Raw genomic sequence first — 27,500 nt, forward strand, 5'->3', positions numbered from 1 at the left:
TTCATGTGTAGCGACTAACGACGCTATAACACATAACTTCCCAATAATTATGTAGGTATTACATGGTATTTGAACCCATTACACTATTCCTTCGGCTTAAATGAAGAAACTAGTAATTATACTAATATTCCCTACTAAGTACCTAGTTCTTGCTTTCGATATTTTATAAAAAAAACTAAAATAAAACACGTTATGTCCTATAAATTTACTAAAAATTAAAAAATGAAGAATTGAATTCTACCTGTTTTGCAATGCAGAAAAACTATTCTTTGGCTATTTAATAGTTTTTTTTTGTTTCCCAGTTATTTTACAAATAGATAATAAATAAAAAAATATAATTTTCTATAAATTACAAAATTAAAAATATATGTATATAGTCCATAAATAACATCTTTACTATTAATAATACATTCTATGTAACATATCTGTTCTTGTTCCTTTGAATCTCTACATTAACATATAAAGCGAAAACATAAAAACTATTAATCAGAAAGTAGAATAAATCACACGAATTACGTAATACGAACGTTGGCTTTTCTTAATTTCCACGCAGACATTAGGTGTGAGCGAGACAGATATAAAACAAAAACGCGAGCTTGTTAACGAGTGAAAGAGACAGAACTCTACACTGAGTCCGCGGTACATGCGCGCGCGCATCGCTACGCTGAAAGCTTCGATTATCTTCAGTTTTAACTCAAACGTTGAGCCGCGAGGACGTGCTTTCTGTTGTGTTTACTGAAAAAATATCGTTATCGTTTTAGCGGGAACTTAATCGTGCTTAGTGACTTCATTGTGAGTGATTATACTTATTGCTGGCTTCGTTTTAGTGACTTAACAAGTGACATTTTAGTGTCCGCGGGAATTATTTTCGCTGCGATCTCGGTAAGTTTTGTGTTATTTTAGGGTATAATTAAATATAGAACGTCGGTGTATGAAAATATAATTAGTTTCATATAAAACATGATTCAGAGTTAGCTAGAAATGTACGAATTGTTCGCTCCGCTGGAACTTGTGGAATTCGAAACACATGTGTAGAGGGATGAATACTACTGGCATGTGTTTTTACTTTGTTAATTAAAAAAAAATAGGATTTTTGTTGAAAATATCTAGTCGCTGTTGATTTTTTTTTATGTAGAAATATTATTAATTTAAAATATATTTATTATCATTTTAGATTCCTCGTTTATTTTTTAATATATAGATTACAAAAAGGTTACAAAAAGAAAAAAATATTGTATAATTATATCTATATATTATTATTATTATTAGGTTTGATATTTGGTATTGATTTATATTCGTCATTGAATTTATATAAATTTTTATAAATCATTTATAATTAATTCGTATAACAATTCAAGGCTACAAATTCCTAGCAGGCATCCTGGTTATCGTAATAATGGATCTTGGGTTTTTTTTTAAGTAACTAATTAGTTTAATTTTAAAATGTTAATTATATTTTTTGAAACATCTTAGAGAAAGAAGCCAAACTACTAAATTCTTCTTATTTTAAGACAATATAAGTTGAATGATCGAATTCAACACTAATTAACAATAATATTTATTTTAGAAAACGTTATAAATAATTGTAAGAAGCGATACTCGAATCTACACTACTTCAAAACCGTCCAAAAGGCGTGGTTTCGAGTCCCGCTACGTTAAAATTTTTTATACTTTTACAAACATTTACTTTGATTTTAAAAATTCAAAATATTGAATTAACAAAATAGTGGGAAAAGGAAGTGTCTTAATGATAATGAAGTGTCCCAGGTTCCTTCTGCCTATGTGTGGCAAACAGCGTAAAGCTAAAAAAAAAAGTAAAATGACTTGTATTTTCCCTAAATATTATTTAGGTAAATCTATAATAGTAAGAATAGTATAAATAATAGTATAAAGTTTATCTATTACTAGCGGACCCGGACGCGGCTACGCCTGCTTGAAATATAAGAATATAATTTCTATAGAAATATAATTTCAATCTAGATGAAATGCTAAAAGTGACTATTATATTTATTTTCATAAGGATGAATATCAAAATGTCGCGGTAACGAACACGGTCGCGTAGCGACGACGGTTGTTATTAACATGGCAGAATAAATTGCATGTCAAATTAGAAAGTATTTTAATTTATTAGTATATATGTGTAATGTAATATTGTATAGCCTATAGCACTTCTGAAGAATGCAGCTTTCATACAAAACAAAAACAAAGTAAATCGGACCAGTAGATCCAGAGATCTTAGCGTTCAAACAAACAAACAAACAAACTCTTCCGCTTTATTATATTAGTATAGATATTAGTATGGAAACCCAAGGTTCTGAGGTTCTTAGCATGCATCCCGGGTAGCGCAACACGTGGTTAACAATGGGTTTTTGTTACTAATGGCACAACGAATGGGATAAAGTCTTCATTTTTTGTTGGTACTAAATCTTTCATTTTTATTTTTTAGTGCCCAGAAATAACCTAGCGGGATATCACTGTTATCCAAGTCGTTTTTAAATATATTGCGTGGTTATGGTGTGGTCACTTTGCTTATAAAAACTAGTGAAATAGAAATATTTTAAAGGTAGATTGAACTTACAACCATCAATTGTTTACAATGTTATATTATTTATATATTTCCTTAGCTGTGGTATACATGTAATAATTTTATCGCAATGAATTGAAAAATAAATGACAAAATGAAAAAATGATATATTTTTATTATATATATTAGACAAACAAAATATTTAAATAGTATATCTATTTTTAAGAAACGAAAGCCTTATCATGGGTAAATTCGGATACGGAAAAAGAAATAAAAGAGGAGAAAGGCTAATACAATATGCTCTTGAATATAAACTATCCATCATGAACACTCATTTTAAAAAGAAAGACAATCGGAAATGGACATGGATTTCGCCAGATGAAAAAACAAAAAATGAACTAGATTTTATTACATCTAATAACCCTCAGAATATTGCAAACATAGAGGTTCTAAGCAATGTAGATTTCCCATCAGACCATAGAATAGTTAGAGCAACATTAAACTTAAAAAGTCCGAAAAAGTGTAGAAGAAACTATCGAAATTCAATGTCGTCACTGAAATCACAAGAAGAAATAAAAGTATACCTACACAAATTAGAATCGAACATTACAGACCTAGCCAACTTCGACGAAAATGACATACAAAAAACCTACAATAAATTCGAACTATACTTAAGAAACAGCTTAAAATCAGATAATGCCGATAAGAAAAACGAACATACTTGCTATTTTTTCAGTGAAACAACTAAAGCTTTGATCCAACGGCGCACTGAACTTATAAAAACTAAAAACAAATCACGCAAGATGAAAAAAGAGTTATCAAACCTTTACAAACAAGCCAACAAGTCAATAAGAAACGATTACAAGCAGCACAGGCAGAGGACAATAGAAAATAGCATAACACGCTATAGAAGCGCAAAAAGAGCCTACAAGCAACTAATTACTCATACAGACTGGATTAAGGGCTTTAAGAACGAACAAAAAGAAACAAGATCAAGAAAAGACTTAATAGCCTGCGCCACTAAATTTTACAGAGCTCTATATTCGCATGAGCCACAAAACATAACCACGCTCACAGAGTTACACTCAAATAGCTTACAAACCAACATCGAAGAAACGACTATTATAACGGAACAAGATGTCTTAGATAACATTAAAAAGTTGAAACGAGAGAAGAGCCCAGGACCCGATGGCTTAAAGAGTGATGTATTAATTGAAGGAGCCAAATTCCTCACCGGACCACTCACTTGCATATTTAACTTGGTACTAAAAACAGGCATGATACCGGAGCAATGGCTGAATTCAGACATAATACTAATATACAAAAAAGGGGACCCTCTGGAAATCACTAACTACCGCCCGATTAGCCTACTATCAAGTGTGTACAAGTTATTTACATCTACAATTCTAAGCAAAATTAGCTCAATAATTGACAGAAAGCAACCAGTAGAACAAGCAGGATTCCGCCCTGGATTCTCGACTATAGATCATATCCATACGCTGGAACAAATAATGGAGAAACCCTTAGAATTTAACAAGAATTTGTATATAGGTTTCATCGATTATACAAAAGCCTTTGACAGTCTCTATCATAGCTCTATCTGGGAAGCTTTATACAACTGTAATATAGACCTAAGAATAATAAAAACTATAAAAAACATCTACCTGAATAGCGTGAGCAGAGTTAAACTAGAAACTCGAGGCGAGAAGATCAGAATAGCTCGAGGTGTAAGGCAGGGCGACCCATTATCTCCAAAACTGTTCATAGCTGTTCTGCAGGACGTTTTTTCTAAACTGAACTGGGCATCTGACGGCATCCCTATCAGTAACGAACGCCTTACCCATTTGAGATTTGCTGACGACATCGCAATCTTTGCTGAGACTCCCAGGAAATTAGAAAATATGATATCACAACTAAACAAAGAGAGCAAACTAGTGGGATTGAGTATGAACCTCAGCAAAACAAAAATAATGGCTAATGGATCAAAAAGTAAAATATCGCTAGAAGGGGTCGAACTGGAGTACGTAGAGCAGTATTTATACTTAGGAAAGCAAGTGTCATTTCTTAAAACAAATAACGAAGACGAGGTCAACAGAAGAATCACGTGCACCTGGAACAAGTACTGGGCTCATAAGGAAATACTAAAAGGCAACTATGAATTAAATATGAAAAAAATCATAATGGACACTTGTATTCTCCCCTGCTTGACCTATGGCTCCCAAACGTGGACAGTAACAAACACAATAAAGAATAAGATAAAAACCTGCCAGCGAGCAATGGAAAGAAGCATGTTACACCTAAGAAAAATCCAAAAGGTCAAAAGCGATGAAATAAGAAAAAAGACAAAAGTGACCGATGCACTGTACAAAACACTAAAACTAAAATGGGGCTGGGCTGGCCATGTCGCGAGATCCACTGACCAGCGATGGACTCTCAAAACCACTAAATGGATCGGCCCACAAGGAAAAAGAAAAGTGGGCAGGCCACAAAAACGATGGGCAGATGACATAGTGTCCATTGCAGGGAAAAACTGGATAAGACTAGCACAGGATAGAAAAACATGGAGAAAAATGGAGGAGGCCTATACTCACCAAGAGGTTCCTATAATTTAAGCTTATATATAATTAAAATAAATAAAATTAAAAAATAAATAAATAAATAATAATAAAAAAAAAAAATAAATAAAAAAAAAAAAAAAATACATGTATATATATAAAGAAAAAGAAAAAAGAAACTAATAAATAAATAAATAAATAATAATAACATGTGAAAATTGTATTTCCAATTTAATATGTATGTAGTAAATTTTACTGTAAATTTTATTTATTTTTGTAAGATGTTTATTTTTGTGAAATGTGTAGAATTTTATGTTTATAGGAAAATAAAAGGCTTTATTATATTATTATATTATTATTATATCTATTTTTAAACTTAATATATTGTATAAAACAAACAGGAAAACTAACATAAATTTGGAATAATTCTAACAGTAAGACGAGTCTATTGTTTTCTTTCGTCTACTATCTTTACCTACGTAACGTGTGCCAAACACGTGGTAGGGACCCCAGCAAAAAACATTAGTTAACTATTGCTTGAAAGACATCTTAATTTATCTATTATCTATTATTTACAATTTTAAAAGCTTAATTGTTAAATTATTATATGAAAATCTGTTATAATATAGGGTAGAAATAGATATTAATAGTGTCTCTAATTATAATCTATAATGTCTTGTTGCTTTTTGTCACTAAAGTAAAAAAAAAATATTTTTAATAAAAACATTCCCTCGAACGGGAATCGAACCTGCATACTAAGTATTAATCTAATATTTCCCAAATGAGCCAATATGTAGTTTATTTGACTTGTGGTTATCTATTTACACTAATTAGGTTATTTGTTGTTTAATCTAATAAATTAAAATGAATAATAAATGTTTGCCTATTACTATGGAGATAAATTTTAGTTAATTTTTTTAGGTACAAGTCTACGTATTAAATGAATAAAAAAATATACTAAATACATATTCTTTATGATATTTATAATTAATAGATATATTTAATAAGTTCGAATGTATATAATATTGGTCATTTTTATTCTTTTTCATAGTAATAAGTAATAGTTAGATATAAAATCGGGTCACAAAAAAAAACTAAAAAAAACTCTAGGTCCCTTTCTGAAAATTTGGAAAACCCAATAGCGTTATTAGTTTATACTATCTAAATAGAAAGAAAAAAAATGTGATAATTGATCACTTTACACATCAAAGTTCGAAAGCGGGTTACTGGAAAAACCAATGCCAGATTTTAGTACAAATATAGAGAAAAAATAACAAATATTTATTGAAATATAGGAAAAACAACCATTTCCTATTATAAGGATAACTTGGATAAATCATCACAACTACTATATCAACTCCGTCGGTCATTAGAAATGATCAAAGAAGTTTTACGGAAATAAAAAGCTAAATATTTCTTGAAGTTCTGAGTAAAAATGACTATAAACCCAGTTTGTTAGCGTTTTAACCTATATTAGAGTAAGTAATGGGTATAAATGGTGGAATCGATGGGTGCCATTGATAAATTGTGAATAAATAATATTTGTTATGAAGTAACGAGGCCGTCGTGACGTAGCGGTGCTGCGTTTCACTGGAAATGCTACGGTTGGGAGTTCAATCATCAGTCGAGGATATTAATTATTTTCATTTCCTCGTTTCGGTCAAAAGATAAAAGTTATGGTAAAATGAGTTGTTTTTTTACCAGAACTTTTAACCTCACTCACAATATTAAGGAAATTATGTGGAAAGTTGGGAACGAGTTTTGTTCCCATCCCAGAATAGTCTGGAATGCACTCCAACATTTTTATTTTTACTAATGTAAAATTAAAGATATTTACTTAATTAACGTCACGCTTTATCCCTAGCGCGGTAGTCGGAGAGAACGGACCGCCATACGCTACGGTTTAAATTAAAGATTAAAAGAAAATTTTAAAAAGTTTACAGAAATAGACAGTTTCGAGTTAAGGCTTTTTTTCCATGTTCCTCAAAATTGAGAAGATATGTTAACATTTTAAATGATTAAAAAAACAAAAAAGTAGTATTTTTTTAAGCTTAAAAATTACACTAAATACCTACTTTCTATATTACTGGCAACTTTTGTAATAATAATATTAGTAAATGTAGGTAAAGTAGCTAAGAGTTACTATTTTAAATTTATACGTATCTTATATACTTAAACAAGAAAATCATAAAATATACAATAAAATATAATTGGATGTTGATTCAGTATAGTTTTAGCGATCAACCCGAAGAAGAATATAGTTCGTCTAATAAACGCACTTGCCAAACCGCGAATGAACCTCCTTTGTCTGGAATTCGTAGAACAATTCTATTTTAAAATTCTAATATAAAATTATTACCTCTTTTTCGTTATAGATATAAAATAGAAGTTATTTTATACAACTTTAAAAAAACGAGATATTTTTCAGCTTTATGCTTTATCACACACAGCAGGCAGAGGAAACTTAGCGATAAGACACTCCGTTCCCCATTTTTAATCGAATTTTCGAACCACTAGACTACACCAGACTATTCTGGGATGGGCACGGTCTACTCAACCCACCCCATTTCTACGCCCATGCCAGCTATTCGGGAAACGCTATGAAAAAAAAAATATATAGAACATAATTTTTAAATATAGCCTTACATTTAGAATGAAAAGTTTAAGAAAAATCCATAAATAATAAATAATGGGCCTATGGATGGTTCAAAATTGTCATATAGCGGGTATATTACGTTCGTCAAGCTCGTTTGCGGACGATGAAATATTTAAAAAGTTGTATATATTATTTTTTATATTAATATTTGTTATTTTTATAAAAAAATATTTCTGATATATTGAGAAATATGTTATGAAGGTTACTTGTTATAGGTAGTATATATACGTTATAGGTAGTAATTTGTAGAGACCTCCGAATAAGATATCAATGGTAAAAACAATATCATAATCTACTTTACTTTTGATGAGAAGAGAATATGAATCAAAAATAATCTTGTAACAAGAAAAAACCAACGAAAACATCAAATTCGTCGTTGTGGCGCAGGGGCAGAGTTCGATCGAGTTTTATTATTATTTAAAAATATTTTCATTTTTCACTTTGGTACCAAGGCAAGGCCCGGCGTTTAGTTCCGCCACTAAACACGCAATGCCTAAAAATTCGACGGAAAGAGAGGAACAGAGTGCCCTTCCACTAAGTTCTCTCTGCCTACCCTGCTGCATGATGAATGAAGAAAAAAAAAAGATTATCTATAATACTTAAGTAAAATAAAACCAAAATGAAAACCATTAATTATGTTAATGAATGAATCCCCAAGAATCAATACAACGAGATAAGATTGGAATCTACTAAAACTATTCTCTTAGCTATTTTAAAATCAGCATTTTGCCTCCAGGACGTTCCAGCATCAGCCTATACACTGAACTAACGAACTAAACAACTAAAAAGCAAATATCGAACCTGCAACCATCGTAATAAGAACCTAAGTAACTAGTGTTAATTAAATTAAAACTATTTTTGTTGTTTTTTGTAAGATATCTATTATATTTACTTGTGGGAAAATGGCCGCGAGATCCTAAGAATGTATGGAGTGCTTTAACAATATGATTCATTTTCTTGTGTTGGATTCCTCTGTCATATAATTGCGGAAATATAAGTGATGGAGAGACTGGAATAGTAATGTCTCTTCAATTATAATTTATAAGTTTATAATTAATGGTACATTAGTGCCTTTAGTTACTAATAAGTAACTACAATAAAGTTTTTCCATGTTTTTTTTATTAAAATTATAAAAAAAGAAATAAATCTATGGATTATAACGTATTTGGTTTTTGGGAAATTGTAGAAATTTTAAAGATCGTCTATGTTATTATTTTTAAGTATTAATATTTTACGAAAAAGCTCTAAATCTGTGTTTTTTTATTTCGTCAAGTGGGAATCGAACCCACAATATAGTTGCAAGCTTGTGCCTGAGCACCACGACTGGCCCTTACGTGTTAAAATTAATATTACAAAGAGAGCCTTCACTTATAAAATAATTTCAATATTAGCATACAAATAATATTTCCCATCACACGTTACAATAAGTCCTCCAAGTTCTAAGTTCAATGGGTTTCCTTGAATTTTAATGCGACCACATAAACATGGGCATTGCCTAATTTATATGTATTGTAGATATATATTGTACATATTATTAAACGTATAATAGAATATAATATTCTACATACGTTTCAGACTTGGTTTGCATAATAAATTAGAAATTATGGTTATTTTAGGCCCCATGCCTACGAGTGAACGTCATAGCTTCCTTGTTTTATTCCTTATGTTTTATCTAATAGATGTTTCTGAGGATGTAAGAAAATAAACTTATACTCGTTATATACGTTAAATATTTATTACCATTTTCTTTCGCCCACTTTTTAAATTTTAATTTATTAACTTATATAAAAAGTGTTTATTTAGTAAAAATTTGATAAAATTTTACAATCATTCCGCCCGTGCTCATTTTCTCTATATCATCGAAGGTTAACTAAGGTCTTCCTCTGCCTTTCCTATCAGTCACTCTTCCTTCATAAATCTTTATTCCATTCATTCGTAATTCAATCTCTTAACGTTCAGGTACCTAACGGATTCGGTCAGCTAAACTGACTCCAAAGCTTTTCCATCTCTACTAAATATACTTCCCAAATCTATATTTTTTGGCTTCACGTTAAATCCCGCACAGAATAGTGTACGCAGGTTCTCCACTATCTGGAAATATTCTTATATTCTGGATGCATTGCGTATGGTACTCGAAATCGAACTCATAACCTGTCGCTTTTACAGTCGCACACTTGTGACCCTACGCCACGACTGGCCCAAACACTTATTAAGTTATTATATATTTTATAACAGTGGAGAAATATTTATATTAATAAATATTTTTCCAAACTGGAATTTGAACCCAATACCTAATGCATCTAATAAAACTCATTGCAATTACGTCAGGAAACACGTCAACCGAAACTTATTTAAATATCAATCTTGAAATATCTTTTTTCCTACGACATTTGTATGCAAAGCTGCACAAATATGGATGACATAATATAAGGAGTAATGTACTTGCTCGTATCGACTAGGAATATATTTTTTATTATATCATAGAATTTGCCTGTATAAATATTAAACTTTGAATTATGACGCAGAACTTAACGCCGCGCATTTTCTAGTTACCAGAGGGAGGAAATTAAAATAATTCTATCCTCCGAAAATCGAACCCATAACCGTGGTGTTACAATCAGATGTTCTTCTATTTAAAATTTCTTCTATTGTAGATTATTATAGAATTCCTAACTTAAGTTCCTAATAAAGATTTTTATTTAAGTTCAATTTACATAATTCAGATCGATATAAAAAAAATATAATAAAATCAATCTTCTAAATGCGAAATTATAATAAAAACATCTAAATGCGAAATTCATATTCTACAGACTTAAGAATAATATAGTTAATATTCTTATCGTAGCGGCCAAGCTTAATTCTAAGAGCTTCGTTGTTTTCTAGCATAAGAATACTTATTTTATAAAATCCTGGAAATGCGTAATATATTGAATTGTAAATTCTTCATATAAATTAACTTTATTATAATTTTAATGTTTTCATATTAGCCAAGTTCGAGACATTGTGTGTGGCCTTGGACGCGGGACTCAACGCCGTGCGTTGTCTTATCAGTGTTTGTAAATCAGGTAATCTATAATGTGTGGGCAAAAGGGAACAAATCAGGTTGAGCCTCTAAAGGCTAAACAGTAAATTTAAACAATATTTTTAAATAAACCAAAAAATATTTTTCAGTAACAAGATTAATAGAAATAGCACTAGATTCCTTACATGCGGGATGGAGCGTAAAGCTGAAAAAAATATCGGTAAAATTGAAAAAAAAAAAAAACCTATTGCGTAAGCACGGGACATTTGGGCCTGGCATATTACCGTATCAAATCTGTGGAACAAAAGTCCCATCTGGAGAGTAGAGAGAGTAGAGTTTGGGAAGTTGTCTGCCAACTTTCAAGATGGTCAAAGAAGAAGATTCATTAAAATTGTACTATCAATAAATATATATTTTACATTTTGTCACCACCTAAAATTTACTACAATACACAAAATGAATACTTCGATATACCTAAGATCGAAGAGGTCGAGTCAGTTCATATATCCGCCAATACATCATCACTTCCTCCACGATAGGATATCATTGTTCGTGTCAAACGGCCGTTTGATTGACGTATTGAGTGTTCTATATACGTCTAGATCTATAATATCTCTAAGATATACGTCTAGACCTATAATATCTCTAGGATATACGTCTAGATCTATAATATCTCTAGGATCAAGATTTGATGAAGCCAGTCATGGCGCAGGGGCCCAAGGGTGTGATTATAACGCAACAGTTGAGGGTTCGATCCTCACTCGAGGAACTTAAATGTTTAATTAAATTAATTAATATTTTCATTTCTTCGCTCTAGTGTCAAAGAAAAGCACGGCGTTGAGTTCCGATACGCAGTGCCCCAAAAAATTCAGTATAAAATGGTGAACGGAGTGTCTTAACACTATGTTTCCTCTGCCTACCCTACCCCAATATAACTTTAAAACAAAATAAATTACTAGTCTATAAGCAACCCGTCCTTCACTTAAAAATTACGTTGCGTATAAACTTCCTTTACAGCGTACGTCCTACGTCGTAGGAACCTTTGTCGGCATCTCTCTTGTACCCTTTTGTTGGAACTTCAAAAGCTTTAGGATATTATCTAAAAGGCCGTCATTAGTTCTAAAGTATATAATTCTGGTGTGGTTATTTTGTGGTCATCCTATTTGATGGCTTGGAATGCTTTCTAGGAGTCGATATAATAATAATTTTAGTGTTTTTTTTCTCTGTTTCTGATTTACTAGTTGAGTTGCGGGTTTTAAAGCCGCCTTTCAGTTTGTCTAATCGAACCATAACCATTTCTTTTCACGCAAACACAGAATTAGGCTACTAATGAATCAAAATAAAAAAAAATGAGCATAATTTTTATATGTATTTTATATTATCTGTATTCCACATATGGAAGGGTAGGCAAAAGGAACCTAGCCTGCCTTGCCCACGTTGTATGTTACCAAAGCGATGGAATGACAATTAACTGATTCCCTAAATTGGAATCGAACCAGCCACCACGTTTACAGTCTGATATTTTGCCCCTAATATGTTTATGTTGAAGCTAACTAAAGTTCTTAGAAACAATGTAGGTCATCAATGTCTTGCCATATACCTAGAACGCAATTGTGCTAAATACTTTTAAATAGCTATATATGAATTAGTATGAGAATATTATAATTATAATAACTCATGTTCAATCAATCGTCATCATGCTAAAGTATGAAAAAGTGGTGGGTAGTGTCAAGACACTCCGTTCTCCATTTTCGGTATGATTTTGAGACATTTTGTGTTGAATACGAATTAGATAGGATTCAATGTCGGAATTTTGTTTTACCAGAGCGTATGAATAAAAATAATTTATTCTTTCAAATAGGAGTCGAACTCACAATTATCACTTTTCGGCGTTGAGTCCTGCACTCAACACGCAAAGCTACATAGAATTCGACGGAAAGTTGGTGAACGGAGTGTTTTAATAATAATTTCCCTCAAACCACCGTACCGGGATACAGCGTGAAAGTGTTTTTTTTTATTTTTTTATCAAACCAATATCCCACCACCAAACAAAAACAAACACGGTAATTCAATAAAACAAAAACGGTCAGTGATTGCTTCAAATCACATGAGTGGGACATTATCTTCGATTGTCCAACGACGATAAATATTACGGAGATCGTAACGTAACGAAATATACTACCCCCTTTTAACAAAAACCAACCCTAACCCTACAACTTAAGGTTTAAATTCCTTTAACTATAAAACACCATGCTTATCCAAAATTGTTAATTAAAAATGCATCTTATTTGTTTGGATTAGAGTTGGTTTTCCAATAGCAATAAATGACGTGAAGTGTCGTTAAAGTCCTAGAAAGAGACAGCATGAGAAGTAATAAATTTCAATTAATGCCGCCGACAGCCCTGTATTGTCTTACAAACAGATTTGGCTATGATTTCTTTTGGTCGTGCGAACTTTTTCCATTCGTTATTATTAATAATGGATGATATTATTAATTTTTCAAATTAAAATGATTTGTGGGGTTATTTTTGATTATTTATTGGTGTTTAGGCTTTCATGTTTTTTTGGGGGTATCTTGTTTATATTCCATATATCAATGTGATACTATGTCAATGTTTTTTGTTCTCCATTTGTGCTGCACGGGCACGACTGGTTATAGATTCGATACCCACTCGAGAAAACGAAATATTTATTCAAATTGAATTCAAATTCTGGTATCGTGGCAAAGGGCAACTGACTCCTCCACTAAACACGCAATGCCTCGAAAAATTCAGCTGAAAATTGGGAACGAAGTGTATTTACACTATGTTCTCTCTGTCTACCCTGCTGTGTGCTTTACGTAAACACATTTACATCATATACAATATCACGATTCCATGAAAGCGCATCCTTTATAGACGTTATTAAGATTCAATGCAGCCTAATGTTATATCAATCGTGCAGCGGTCGTTCTCATCGTATTCGCAAACGAATAACTCATTTATTATTATTCATCTTTTATTTCTTTTATTTGATGACTTTTTTTTTTAAAGTAGTATTTTTATGAAAAAGTAAAATATAGATAGCTGTCAGTTACTGTAACTTATTCTTTCTGCCCATTCTTAAAGATTAACATTTTTTGAACCAATTAACATCTAACCGTTTGTGGTATTGTGATCTTCCATTGAAGCCCTAAATCAAAAAAATCTATTATATTTTACCAATAATATAAATATAACTTCTACTTCAGAATATCATATATTATCATCATAGGTTATAATTTCTGTAAAGACTTATGATCGGCCAATAGTCATATAACGATTTATTTATTACAATTAGGTTCAAGCGGGCGAAGCCGCAGGGTGGGTCACTAGTGTACAATATGTATGTATTTATTTATTTTTATTATAATGAATATATTATTATTATTAAGCCATAATAGAGTCATACCTATTCAGACACGTTTTCTAACGTATCCATTGAAAAAATGTATAAAATAACATTTTAAAGTACACTGTATCGTAAATGATCAATAAATTGACGTTTCGTATTGCAAATCGCTACAGAATTGTAAATAAAGCTTTGGAATTGCTAATTTGCGTTAAACGTGAATAACCGAAATATAACTATAGGTAAACATGATTGTGGGTTCGATTCCCACTATATTGAATTTGATTTCCTTCAAATTATATTTTTGAATTCCGCTACTCAACACGCAGATGCATGTGAGTGATGGATTGTCTTAACACTATGCTCCCTCTGGCAACCCCCCTGTATACGGGATGCAGCGTGCAGCTTAAGCACTTAAAACATATCGTGTTATATGGAAAAAAGCGTTAAACTACGTTTTTTTTTATTGCTGTAAGCTTTTGATTTTATTTAAATGGTAATTTATAATTATTAAAATTTATTTAGCTTTACGACATATCTGGCACATAGAAGACTAGGCAGAAGGAACCTGGGAACCTAGTGTTAAGACCTGTCAAGTGCCCTTGCGCTACTCGCCCCTATGAAAATTAAAATTGAAAACTTAACCACCAGAACTAAAAAATATATTCATTGAATATTCTTCCAAAATAGTGTTCTTGAAGTATATAGCAGTGTATTCTCTTACAGAGAGACATCAAGAAAGAATACGGCCATACAAAATAAAGCACAATCGGATATTACATCTATTACTTAATACAATATTCAAATTTCACCTATTTACTTCTGACATTTTGATTTGTATTTTCATCAGAAATCGTTCTCACTTCCTTGTGCGTGTCTTGCATTTTACTAGTTATCTTGTGTCCTTTTCTCTCTTTATGGTTGGTTGGTATGCGTGTAAGGGACAGAACGATGTCTACTTGTCGATCATCTTTATTCGTGGTGGCTATATTATAGCTTCCGGTTGAGTTAAGTCATTGACTCAAGAAATGGTGAATTACTTTAGTCCTTGCTTATGTAATATTTTTCTATCTTAACCATTAAATCTCTTTGTAAGTTAATATATTCTAATATATTATTATGTATTTCGTTTTTAAATATTTAAAAAATATTATTTTAGGAAAGAATCAGAATCAGAGAGTATTTAGTGATGCATCACTTTATTTTTCGCCTGTTGAAAAATGAATGCTAGGTAGCGGGACCATACGCTACTCTGAGTAATTAAAAAAACGGAAACTTGTATTTATTTTAATGATATCCTTTAATTAGACAAGATCAAAAATATTTTGAACACTAATATAATAAAATATATATTTTTATTAAAGTATTTTCATAGAGCTATAAAATTTCTGATTTCTCAGTAGATTTTAAGATATTATTATACAATTTAATATTATAAACAAATTGCACTTAAGACATACATATACCTATATAAAATAGGTTACTTTAAGAAATGCATCATTCGAAGAACTACTTACTCTTTTGCAATTTTCCTAATTACCTGACATTATAGTGTAGTTAATTGAGGCCAGTAGTGGCTCAGGGGCAAAACCGTGCGACTATAAACATGATAGGTTGTGGGTTCGATTCCCCCTAGAGGAAATTAAATATTTAATATTAACATGTCCTCGTTGTAGTGTCAAGGCAAGGCGCGGCGTTAAATTCCGCCACTCAACACATGAATCAAACCATGAAAACAACCTCCAGAATTCGGCGGAAAGTGGGTAGATAGATAATAACAAAATATTAATAAAACATATATTTTGCATATAACAGGGTAACCCTGATAAAAAATTGTCTAAAGATATTTCATTTTCACTTTCCGCCTAATTTAAATACTTATAATATGTACTTATAGCGTTTACAAGCTTGTGCCTCTAGGCCACGCCTGGCCTCAGTACTGTTTAACAGGAGAAATCCTCAAATACCCTCTAATATAAATAGATTAAATATTAATCATAACTTGACACCGTCATACCTTATTTTAGTTCTAGGATGGTAGAGGCGTGGTGGTACTATTAATTTATATACTCGTAGATAAGTACCACGAGTATGCCGTTACCATACCGTTAATACGCGTTGTTAGATTATTAATTGATCTAGTCCTTTGTTTAATTGTTAATGTCAATTAAAATGGTCAAGTCTGATAATATATGAAGGATTATTAATAATATTGTGACCGATAATGTAAGTAAGATTATTAATAATAATGTATTATATAGTAAATAAAATTAATTGTTTTGTCAAATAAAATAAATAAATTAAGATGTTTTGAGGAAAGCTAGTGTTAGGACACTCCGTTATCCACTTAACGTTCAATTCCAAAAGTGTTTATATATAACAGTCTATTTGAATAAAGAATATTTTGAATATCAATTTGAATTTTCGAGATATTTTGTATGTGACTTTGTCTATCAGACTGGAGAAATTAAGATAATTAATTCAATTGCCTCAACTGTGGATCGAACTCGCATCCACCGCGTTTTAAATCACACCACGATGCCCTCTATTAATATATTTTTTCTATATAACGTAAAGTCCACGCAAACAAAATTGGGGGCGAGGCCTAGTATATTTATATATCTATTGCTTATCGGTCTCCTACTAAAGTAAACATCTCACGTCAATTTCGAGAACTTGTAACTGTGTAACTATGAATATTAATTTAGGCCCCACAGAATTGGTTGGTCTAATACAATACAAGCAAGACACTTTTTTTATAGATTTACGACGTCTTGGGAATATAGTGTTAGGACACTTCGCGCTCATTAAGACACTTCCGTTCCACCTTTTCCGCAATGCTACTACTGCTTCCGCATTGATGCATAGCATCTTGAGTGAGAGTCAAAAAAGTCAGTGCCACAGACAGAAAATAGTTTTACGTACCAAGCAAATTTTATTTAAAATATAACATGAAATTCCATCCATCAGCCTTTTAATGTCCACTGCAGGACATAGGCCTCCCCCAATGCTCGCCACTCCGTCCGGTCCTGCGACCTTTGAATCCCGCTGTCTGTCTGTCATGAACCTAATGCAAAAAAAAAATAAAAATAAAAAACTAATTAATTCTAAACCATTACGCACATTTTACACGTAATATACCTATATATACACATGGTACGTGTGTTACGCGAAAACTCATAAACTTATTATTCTGCCAAGTGACAATTCCTTGTACTATTTAAAAATTTACATACAAATGTTTTAAAAAACATATTTCAAGTTGTAAAGAAGCCGAACTTCAACTTTCACTAGGATTCGCCCGCCACTTGTGGATTCGGGGCGCTATTCTGTAACTGTTCGATTAACGAAAGAATTCTGTCACGACATATTATAAGAATTCGACGCGTTCGATAAGAATGCTAATGTTGTCCCATTTATGTTGTGTATAATATGGTGTTTACATGAGATTTTATGTAGGGATAAAACTCTCTTTTTTAAATTTTTCGTAACATTTTCTTAATAAGGGATTTATATATGATAATTTATAACTTTATTTTTTTTATTATGTATTTTAGTAAGCTGAGAGTTTAGTGATAAATCACTTTTTTAATCTAAGGAAAACGTTTCGTAGCAATACAGCATTTGGCTGTAAAGGTTGTTAAAAGCTGTGAGTTCGATTACCATTTAGAAGAATAAATAAATTAAATTTTCTTATTGTAGCAACATGACAAAACGTGGCGTTCAGTTCCGCCATTTAACACGCGATGTCTCGGAAATTGTGGGTCTGCCTACAGTGCCTACTCTGTTATAAGTGAGTTACAGTGTAAAGCTAAAAATCAATTTAACGCAAATTTTAGCGACATTAGGTATAAGATAGTAGTAAACAAAGCCGCGGTGTGTCTTAACTGATCATTGTTACATTCTTAATTCTTCATTTCTTTTTTCATATTCTCTCTCTCTCTCTTTCTTATGAGAAAGGCGTGGAATATATTAAAACGTATCTATCATCATCTAATAAATTGCTTACAATGAGGTGTTAAACATAGCACCCTCCATTGTCCAGGAGATGGTATCTAGGACCACGTCATTTGTCATTCAGTTCAGCCGCCGAGATATAGACGCGAGATGATTCCAGAATAAGGCACTTTTCTTAGAATAGCTTTGTTAAAAAATATGTCGATATGCGTAAAGTATTTGTAAGACGAGGGTCGCATGTAAAATGGCCGCCACCTTTTTTGTAATTTTTTCGGTTATTTTGACATCTTTGTAATTAAATAGGTTATTGGTAGTCAAGAGGTATCTTGGGTTTTGCATCTGTAATATCTTTTTATATATTGTCTTAGTATACTATATCCTATATATATGTGTTAGGTTTCCTCTGCCTAGGGAACCTAATGTTAAAATAATCAGTTCCCCACTTTTAAATTCAAGTACAATACGGACGAGTCATAGCCGCCCTGAAGTTATCTGTGACGCTGCGGAGAATTGATTTTAGGATTTTTTCTTTTACTTTTAATTATTTTGTGTCTAACTTCAGGGCGGCCAAGACTCGTAGTCGGCACTATATCTAGTGCTTGTTCGATTGTGTGACTCTAGTCAAGAGATACTTTAATTTTGTTTCGTATATTCTATATGAAATGAATAATTATTTATTTAATGTTGGCAGCCATATATCCCGATTTGTCTAATTAGACAGAAAAAAAACATCTTTACCGTTTCCTTCGCATTAAATAGACCACATTCAGAAAAATATGATATCTATATCTATCTTTATTTTAATCATCCTTTCTATAATCTGAAAAATAATGAAAGATATAATATTAATTAATTTTTCAAACTTGAAATTCAAGAACAATCCTCTCAAAAACAAGAGGAGTTTAAAACCAAAGTAAAGCAACCACAACCACTAAGCTAAAGTAGTCAATAGTTAATTTAAAAATAAACTCGTATACGTGTATCTATCAACTTGAAGTGCTCTTCTGTTAACCAATGTATGTATAAAGTAACCATTCTACGGCTCAAGACGGGATATTTTAGGTTGCCGTGCGGTAGGCAGAGGGCACCTAGTGTTAATACACTCCGTTCTCCACTTTCCGCTGAATTCTTGAGGCACTTTTTAAGGTTGAGTAGCGGGACTCAACCCTGCTTTGTCTCGACACCAGAGCGAAGAAATAAAAATATAAATTTAAATAAATATTTCATTTCCAGAGAGGTGATTTCGTTTTTATTGTATGGCTTTAATTTTTCTCGACATCTGATAATGCTCGTTTTTTTAGGTATAATTGACACTTTAATAAATAATTTAATAATTAGTTTTTTTTTTGAAAAATAGCGGCTACGATAACCGGGGGGAAATTTGTGTATGCCCACTAAATTTACATACCACTCGGGACACTGGGACGTATATACAAAAGCGGGACAGTCCCATTCAAAACGATACTTATGGTCACGTTATGTATGTAGCTAATGCTATAGTGGTTTGAATAGGGGAGCTACAATTTAAGCTACTTTATCTCTTAATACGGTGTTTTGATGTGGAAATACTTTGTTTTTTCTTCAGCTTTATGATGTATCCCGCATGTTGCAGGGTACCTAGAGGGAACCTAATGTTAATACTAAACAGAACTGCAGAATTTTTGGGGCATCGCATGTAGAGTAACGAAATTCAATATCGTGCTTTCTTTTGTTATCAGAGCAAGCAAATACAATATGAACATTTTAGTTATTTTCTTCTTTCGGGAATCGAACCCACAAACGTCGCGTTTACACGCTAGTGCCAATGCGCCAAAAAAATAAAGTGTCATGTCTAAAACGCCTATGACTGACGATGTAGTCAACAATTACTAATATAATGTATAATATAAACATCCTTCTCCATTTAGTAAAGAGTCTCAAAAAGTGGGGCAAATCTGACAGTCTTAATGGTGAACTATGAAAAATTTACCAGACGCTACTATGTAATTGATTTAGGAAGTCTAAGTGCGATGATCTGGTTAGAAAGGGGGTTGGCTATTCCCGCTATTTTCCGCATCGCAGAATAGTCAGAGGTAATTTACTATCAAGACATTCCGTCAAAATTTTGAGACATTACGTGTTGTTTGCGTTGGTGGATGTGGCGGAATTTAATGCTGCGCACCATTAACTAGTGCGAGGAAATTAATATTCGAAATATTTAATTCTTCCGAGTAGGAATCGAACCTATAATTGTTGTGTTTACAGCTTTAACCGAGGTCTCGTCCTGCTTCTTTTATGACTCACCAATGTTTCATAAATCTCTACTAACCACTCTAACAAATTCAAAGTTAGAATCTACAACTATTACATTTTTAGCGTAGAGTTCCACCATTGAAGGTTACCCGGTTCTCCTTACTAGGTTCTCTCCCATATTCCTCCTTCTATATAGCAGGAATACTTGGGAGAGAATCTCGCATATGCGGGATACAGCGTGAAGCTGAAAAAAACCTATTACATTTACCAGAACACCTAACAATTGAGCTAAGAGGTATAAAATATTAAAAAATCTAATATATTCATATTGACACATTATTCATGTACTCGTGCGACTCAGTTAATGTCGTGGTTTACATCTAACCGCAAATAAACTAGTCGTGCATATACATTTTTTTGTAAGTTGGTATTTCATTTTTTATTATTTTTTTTTATTTAAACTTTAGTTGTTGCGATAATATGTAAATTTTATTTTATGATGGTTTGAATTCTGATATTTCAACACGCAATGCCTCAAGAAATCGGAGAAGTTGTACCACTAGGTTCCCAGGTACCCTCTGCCTACCTTGATAGGTATGTGCAGGATACGACGAAGCTAAAAAAAATAATTCTATTATGCGCTCTCTTAAGAAATATTATAATAATCGTATCCAAAATAAGTATACAAAACAGCAGTAATCGTAATTAAAAATTTTACAAAGAAAAAATATAGTTAAATGCAATCATTGTGGGTTCGATCCCCATTTGGGTCAAAAAGAATTGGCTTTGAATTACGCCACTGACAAATCTCTTAAGGATATTTCTCTAAAAATCTAACTTATACTGAAATCCAACTAAGAGTTTTACCATAAACAAATATGGATAATAAAAACAAAAATCACTCTTCCTTCCGCTTCTTCTTTCACTATCAATTAATGTAATTTATATTGGAATACAGTATAAACATATAGTAATTTGTAACTGAGAGTGCCATAAGTGGGCACGTTAAATATTTTTTTCAACAATTCTCTGTGATGTCGGGCGATAAAACTATAAACTTCTTTGGGGATATCCGTTAGATGTTTATTTTCGTTAAGCCACAGGAATCTCTGTTTTTATTTATGAAGTCAGTGAGTTCTGGGTGCGCAGTGGTGAGGAAGTGATATTTAGTTAGTTGGCTTTGTGTTCGATATTCTTTTAAGATCATGTACATACCTATATCTTGTATATTTGAGCGTGCGACTGTAAGCGTGACAGTATAATAAGTATTATATTTAATTTTCCATTTTTTCCGTTGAGCTCCGCCACTCATGACGTAATGTCTCCAAGTAAATACAAAGAAGTCTCTTTCGTCTAAGCATTATCCCGCTCATTTCTCTTTCGCAGCGAAACACTCCGTCCCCATTAAGATACATCCGTTTGCCTCATTCCCCCGAATTTTTCGAGGCATTACTTGGTGCCAGAGTGAAAAAATGAAAATATTAATATACTATATATAATTCGTGGGCTCGAACCCACGATCGTCATGTTATTCGTTTCCAATGAATTCTAAGTCAGCGGCCGTTAACCAAAAGTAACATTTCAATTCTGAAAATGTACGTACAATGTAAACTAAACATTATTTCCCACGTACGAGTAGGTACATACATTTTGTTCTATATATAAAGATGACGAGATTATTTTTAAATCAGGTCGGCTTTCCTTAGAACTTCATTTTCGTACAAAAAATCTTATTCCAATTTCTCTTGTTGTATATTCGAGACATTCCCGGACTTATATATTTAAATTTAATTTAAAAAAAAGAAGAAAGTGAGAAAATTCTAATAAACTTCTATTCTTAAATCGAGAAGAATATGATCCACTAATCACGATATTACTATATATATATATATTCTTTATTGCACATGTAAGAAAAAAGTAAGAAAACAGTTAAAAAGATATGTTTACAATGGCGGACTTATTTCTGAAAGAAATCTCTTCCAGCCAACCTATGGAAGTGGATGAGTGCCAAACAGCGGAATAACAACACAGTGCAATCAAAAAACAATTATTAAAATATCAGAAAAATATATATATTAACTAACACATTATATACATAATACATACTACAATATATATATACATACACACATATATATATACAAGTTATAAATATTAAATTATATATACTATTAAATCGACTATATATACATATACATACATATATAATACATACATAATATATACCCATAGATACATACATATATACAAATATATAATATATACTAGAAACACTGATTAAAGCTATGTCTAATTACGTTCACTTTTAAACAAATGTTTTTTAAGTTTGGATTTAAATGAGTTTAGGGAATGGCTTTTCTGGATAGGATTGGGAAGTTGGTTCCAAAGGGATGCGGCATATACAGTAAAGGATTTTTGAAGGAATTTGGTATTGCTCTTCGGTACGTCCAACATCGGAATGACATACGAACGCCTAGAGCGTGAGGGACAGGGAAGCAGATTAAAGCGGGGATTAAAGCGCAGGTAAACAGGATAATTCATGTAATTCAGGATTTTAAAAAGGAATATAAGGAGGAATATAGTCTTATATTAAATTTATTGTTAAACTTGTACATATACAATGGAAAAATTTACCTATATAACATAAAAAAAATGTTTTATATATTTTATGATTGAGAAGAGAGAGAGAGAAAGAGAGAATGAAAAACATATTATTATTACAACTTTTCGTTTATTTAAAGACGAGATTGCCGAGCTTTGATCCCACTAACATCGCGTGATGGCACGTGCCAGCTTTTAAGAAAAATGTTAATATACTGATTTAATTGATAATAAAATGTGATTAACGTATAAAGCTTAGTATTTAATTATATATAGATTATGGAATATATTAATTATATCCTAATGAAATAATTAATATTTTAATTTTCTGGCTCTGGTAACGAGGCAATGTGCGCTGTTAAATCGGCGGAAAGTTGGGTTTAGAATGTCTTAATACTAGGTTTTCCAGACCTTACTAGGTTCTACTAGGTTCCCTAGAAATATGATTTTTTATATTCTAAATTTCATGTCATAGGTAAAAATATCAAATTTGAGCCGGGCGTTGCCCAATTTAATTGGTTTAAGTAAAGTTTTATTTTGGTTTTTTTTTGAGACTAAGGCTTGAACTGGTGACCATCACCATTATATAAAAAAAATTATATAACCATATAATTTAAAAAATGTAACTTCTAAACACCTGCAAACCTACTAAAAATAACTCTGCGTAATCTAATTGAAGAGAACATTTAGTTCGGCGTTCCACTCGATTTTTGATAACATTAAAATATTTATTTAACCATTCATCTTTAAAAGATGGTTCTAAATTGCCACTGATATATAATTCAATGCATTTACAACTCTAATATAGAGGATTGAAGGAACTATTATATTATTTTATGATATAATAACCATTGCTGACGTAATGTTTGAGTAAATCTCTCTATTCCTAGCTCTTGACCTTAGTCCATGTTATATTATAAGATTCTTATTATCTATATTTCCATATTAATATTATGAAGCTAATTTGTTTGGTTGAACGCTCTTATCTTAGGAACAATCTCTCTTCAGGCTTCTATTTGAAAAAAACTTTTAATCCTGTATCCTTAAATTACGTTGAACGCGGGCGAAGCGTGAGACTTCGCCCGCTTAGTACAAAAGTACTATTGAGTAAGAACGATTTATGTATTTCAATAACTTTTAAAGTTCTTAATATATGCATATAACACTAGGAACAATTTATATTAGTTACAAAATTTTAGATATGTAATTCTTACTCGTTTCTTTTCTATCTTTCCTTCCCTTTATTTTATACCTTTTTGTATTACTTTACCTTTACTTAAATTCCTTATATTAAAACTATAAAATCATCAATTATTTCATTCTTCGACAAATCACTGTAAATATACGGTCTCGCTGACAGCGTTATAAGGTAAACAAACAAATTTAATCCGTAATTACCTTGACATAAGGTGTAATGTAGATCTCATCTGTTTATCTAACGATGTGTGGAGTGATTTGCGATGCACTCCAGTCTTCTATTGCATATTGATGTTTTTTTAGCTTCACGCTGTATCCCGCACTTAGTAGGACAGGCAGAGGGATCCTGCGTATCTAGTGTTAGGACATTCGGTTTTCATTAAGACACTGTGTTGAGTGGCGGAACTTAACGCCGCGCTTTACGTCGAAACCAGACCGAAGAAATAAACATAGACCTTCGAAGCGAATCAATCAAAACAATATTAAATCATGTTTTTATAATACACATTTCTCCAATTTCTTCTACCAATTTACTTTTACCAATACTTCTACCAAAAACCACATTTACTTTTCCACCAATTCTTTTCTTCATTCGAATTGTATAATTCATTTCGTAACACGAGTTTCTGAGTTTTTGTAAACATTACATACAAATTAGTTTAGTGATGTTCTGGAAACTTTTAAGCCTACACTTTTCACATCAAGGTTATTAGTTCAAGGTGGAATTGAATGCGAAGAGATTTATTTATTCTAAGCAATGAATGTAAATATATTTTAAAGAACGATTTAGATAGTTCTAAAATAATAATATGTAGAGTTCGGGATGTTCCAGGTATAAATACGTTTCGTCCATACATATCCTATCCTATCCTATTCCTATATCTTATAAAACAAAGTCGCTTTTCGTGTCTGTCTGAACTTTCTAACTCTTCTTCTTCTAAACCACCCAACCGACTTTTATGCGGTTTTCACCATTAGGTCGAGTATTTCTCAGGGAAGGTTTATATATAGTTTATTATTTGTACATTCTTATGTAAATTAACATAAATACGATAAATGTATATAAAGTCCTACCCGTTGAGACACTTTCGCGCATGCGCTGCTTTAATGGTAAGTACTACATGAAAATAATGTACTGGAGTATTATTCCTCTTAATAAGATCTACAAAAAACTCCGCGACAGCATATTCTTATCTTTTAAGAATAACGTGTAGTGATCATATTTCTGTCTAAAAATAATAATTTCAATATATTTTTTATTGTGAGGGTTACTTTTCCATAATGGTATTAATCCTTATCCTTTAAAATACTTAATTAAATTTCTACGTTAAACGAAGATAAAATTTTCTTTTTACTCAATTTCGAAATTGCGAATAGTTTTAGAGAAAAACGCATTTAATTGTTAACACATCCCGCCGTTGACACATCAGCTGTATGTTACTCAAGTTTCACTTATCCCTTACTCTCAGCATATAAATAAGTATATTAGTTACGCTGGTCATTTAATGTAGATCAAAACTGTCTTTTACGGTTTTTCATTTTAATAAGTACTTTAGAAGTTGTTACAATATCAAAAAATCCTTGCTGCGAAACGCGCCTCGCGACGTTATGCTTATACAAGCGAGTCCGCCGCGCCCGCCTACCTTACACGCATCGGTGGTTCAGTGGTAGAATGCTCGCCTGCCACGCGGGCGGCCTGGGTTCGATTCCCGGCCGATGCATTCTATATAATTTTCCTCACAGGCAGCCACGTAGTGCTTGCTTTTCATCAGGGACAGAATACTCTCTTCAACATTAACCACAAGCTCGAAAATAAAAAACCCGCCTGCGTCTATATATAGTATTGGATGATTGGAGTTGAATGTATTATTTAAGCGCGATATATTTGGTTTCACATTTTTTGTAGTAGTTATTAGTAGGTAGGTTTTTGTTTATAATTTCTTCCGTTTAAAAATAATCATTTAACTATCTAAATATATATATAGTCATTTAAATATATTTTAATAAGTTCTTGAAAAGATTAGTAGCACAGATTTAAAATTACGGTACCTACTAAAAAATCCTTGCTGTGTAAAACAATAGGAAAATCCTTATTGAAACTACGAAAATGCGGGTTGCATTAGGGTTTAATTAATTTTCACATTATCTTAAGTGCTTTGCAAATGATACATTATATGAATAATCCAGTAGTATAAGCGGGCGAAGCCGCAAGAGGGTCGCTAGTTTTAAAATAAAAAAGACAAACATAAAGACAAATTATACGCAATGTCTCGAAATTTCCGGAAAGCGAAAAGTGGGGAACGGACTGCCTTAACACTAGTTTCCCCCTATCCCGCTATGCGCGGGATACAGCGTGAAAACAAACAAATACACAGTGTAAAACTAAAGTATTGCTGTTCAACTATAATTCGCATCACGTAACATTTTGTAGCCACCGTTATGGCTCGTAGCGCTCAATTGAATAACGATCGGTGGCGTAGGGATGTACTGTGTCGATAAAATTTGTTTTTTTTTAAATATTTTTAGTTTTAGTTATTTGTATTTAGGCAGAGGGAACCTGGGAAATTAGAATTAGGACTCTCCACTCCCGTAACTAATTTTCCGCGAATTCTAGATGAGTTTCTATAGTGAAGAAATGAAAATATGTACATTTTACGTACTTTTTTACATTGATATGTAAATAATGTAAAAAACAGTATAAAATGGAACGTGGTAGTAGATCACTGTGTTTTTTTCAGCCTACCACGCAAAACATAGAAAATTTCTTTCTAAAATAGAATCGACTGAGCTTATAATATTAAAAGAATATATTACCAATAGGAACTTCGAAGTAAATTTATAATTCCTATTCTTAAATCACAACAAATCTCTATGAAACGTAAATAAATCTATAAAATTCAAAGTATGCAATATTTATTAGAAGTTATGATAGTATCGAAGTAACTTTAGTTTGATTTATGAAGTAATTTAAAACATATCAAAAAGTTCTTCTTGTTCTTCAACATAAGAAAACTTTGTTTAAAATGTCTATAAATTTCATACATTTAGGAAGATTAAATATAAATAAAATTAATTAATTTTTATATACATTAATCTACTTAAGGCCGTAAACTTAACTTAAGTAGACAAGTGGGTACTGGATATAAAAATGTATTTGTAATCTGAAAATTCCCCCAAAAAAGGGTTTCGATTCTACGACTATCGTTTTTCATTAAGCACATTCCAAAGTTTATAATGAACAGTAATTATAATTTACTTCAGCTTCACGCTGTATCCCGCATATAGCAGGATAGGCAGAGGGAATCTAATGTTAAGACACTCCGTTTTACACTTTCCGTATTAAGAGGCGGAACTCAACGCCACGTTTGCCTCAACAGCAGAGCGAAT

The 27,500-nt window shown here is 31.9% G+C and overlaps 1 protein-coding gene across 3 annotated transcripts in view; it reads left to right on the plus strand.

Moving 5' to 3' along the window:
- Positions 1–701: 701 nt before the first annotated feature.
- LOC146536170 (fibroblast growth factor receptor homolog 1-like) overlaps positions 702–27,500 on the plus strand; it is a 79,326-nt gene continuing 52,527 nt past the window's right edge. For all 3 annotated transcript variants that reach the window (XM_085190386.1, XM_085190384.1, XM_085190385.1), the window contains exon 1: positions 702–882. The gene's annotated coding sequence lies outside the window, so the exon portion shown is untranslated. The remainder of the gene's footprint in view (positions 883–27,500) is intronic.

This window comes from Heliconius melpomene, chromosome 9, assembly GCF_056956725.1.
Source record: "Heliconius melpomene rosina isolate 202511_hmr_F chromosome 9, ASM5695672v1, whole genome shotgun sequence".
Classification (NCBI taxonomy): domain Eukaryota; kingdom Metazoa; phylum Arthropoda; class Insecta; order Lepidoptera; family Nymphalidae; genus Heliconius; species Heliconius melpomene.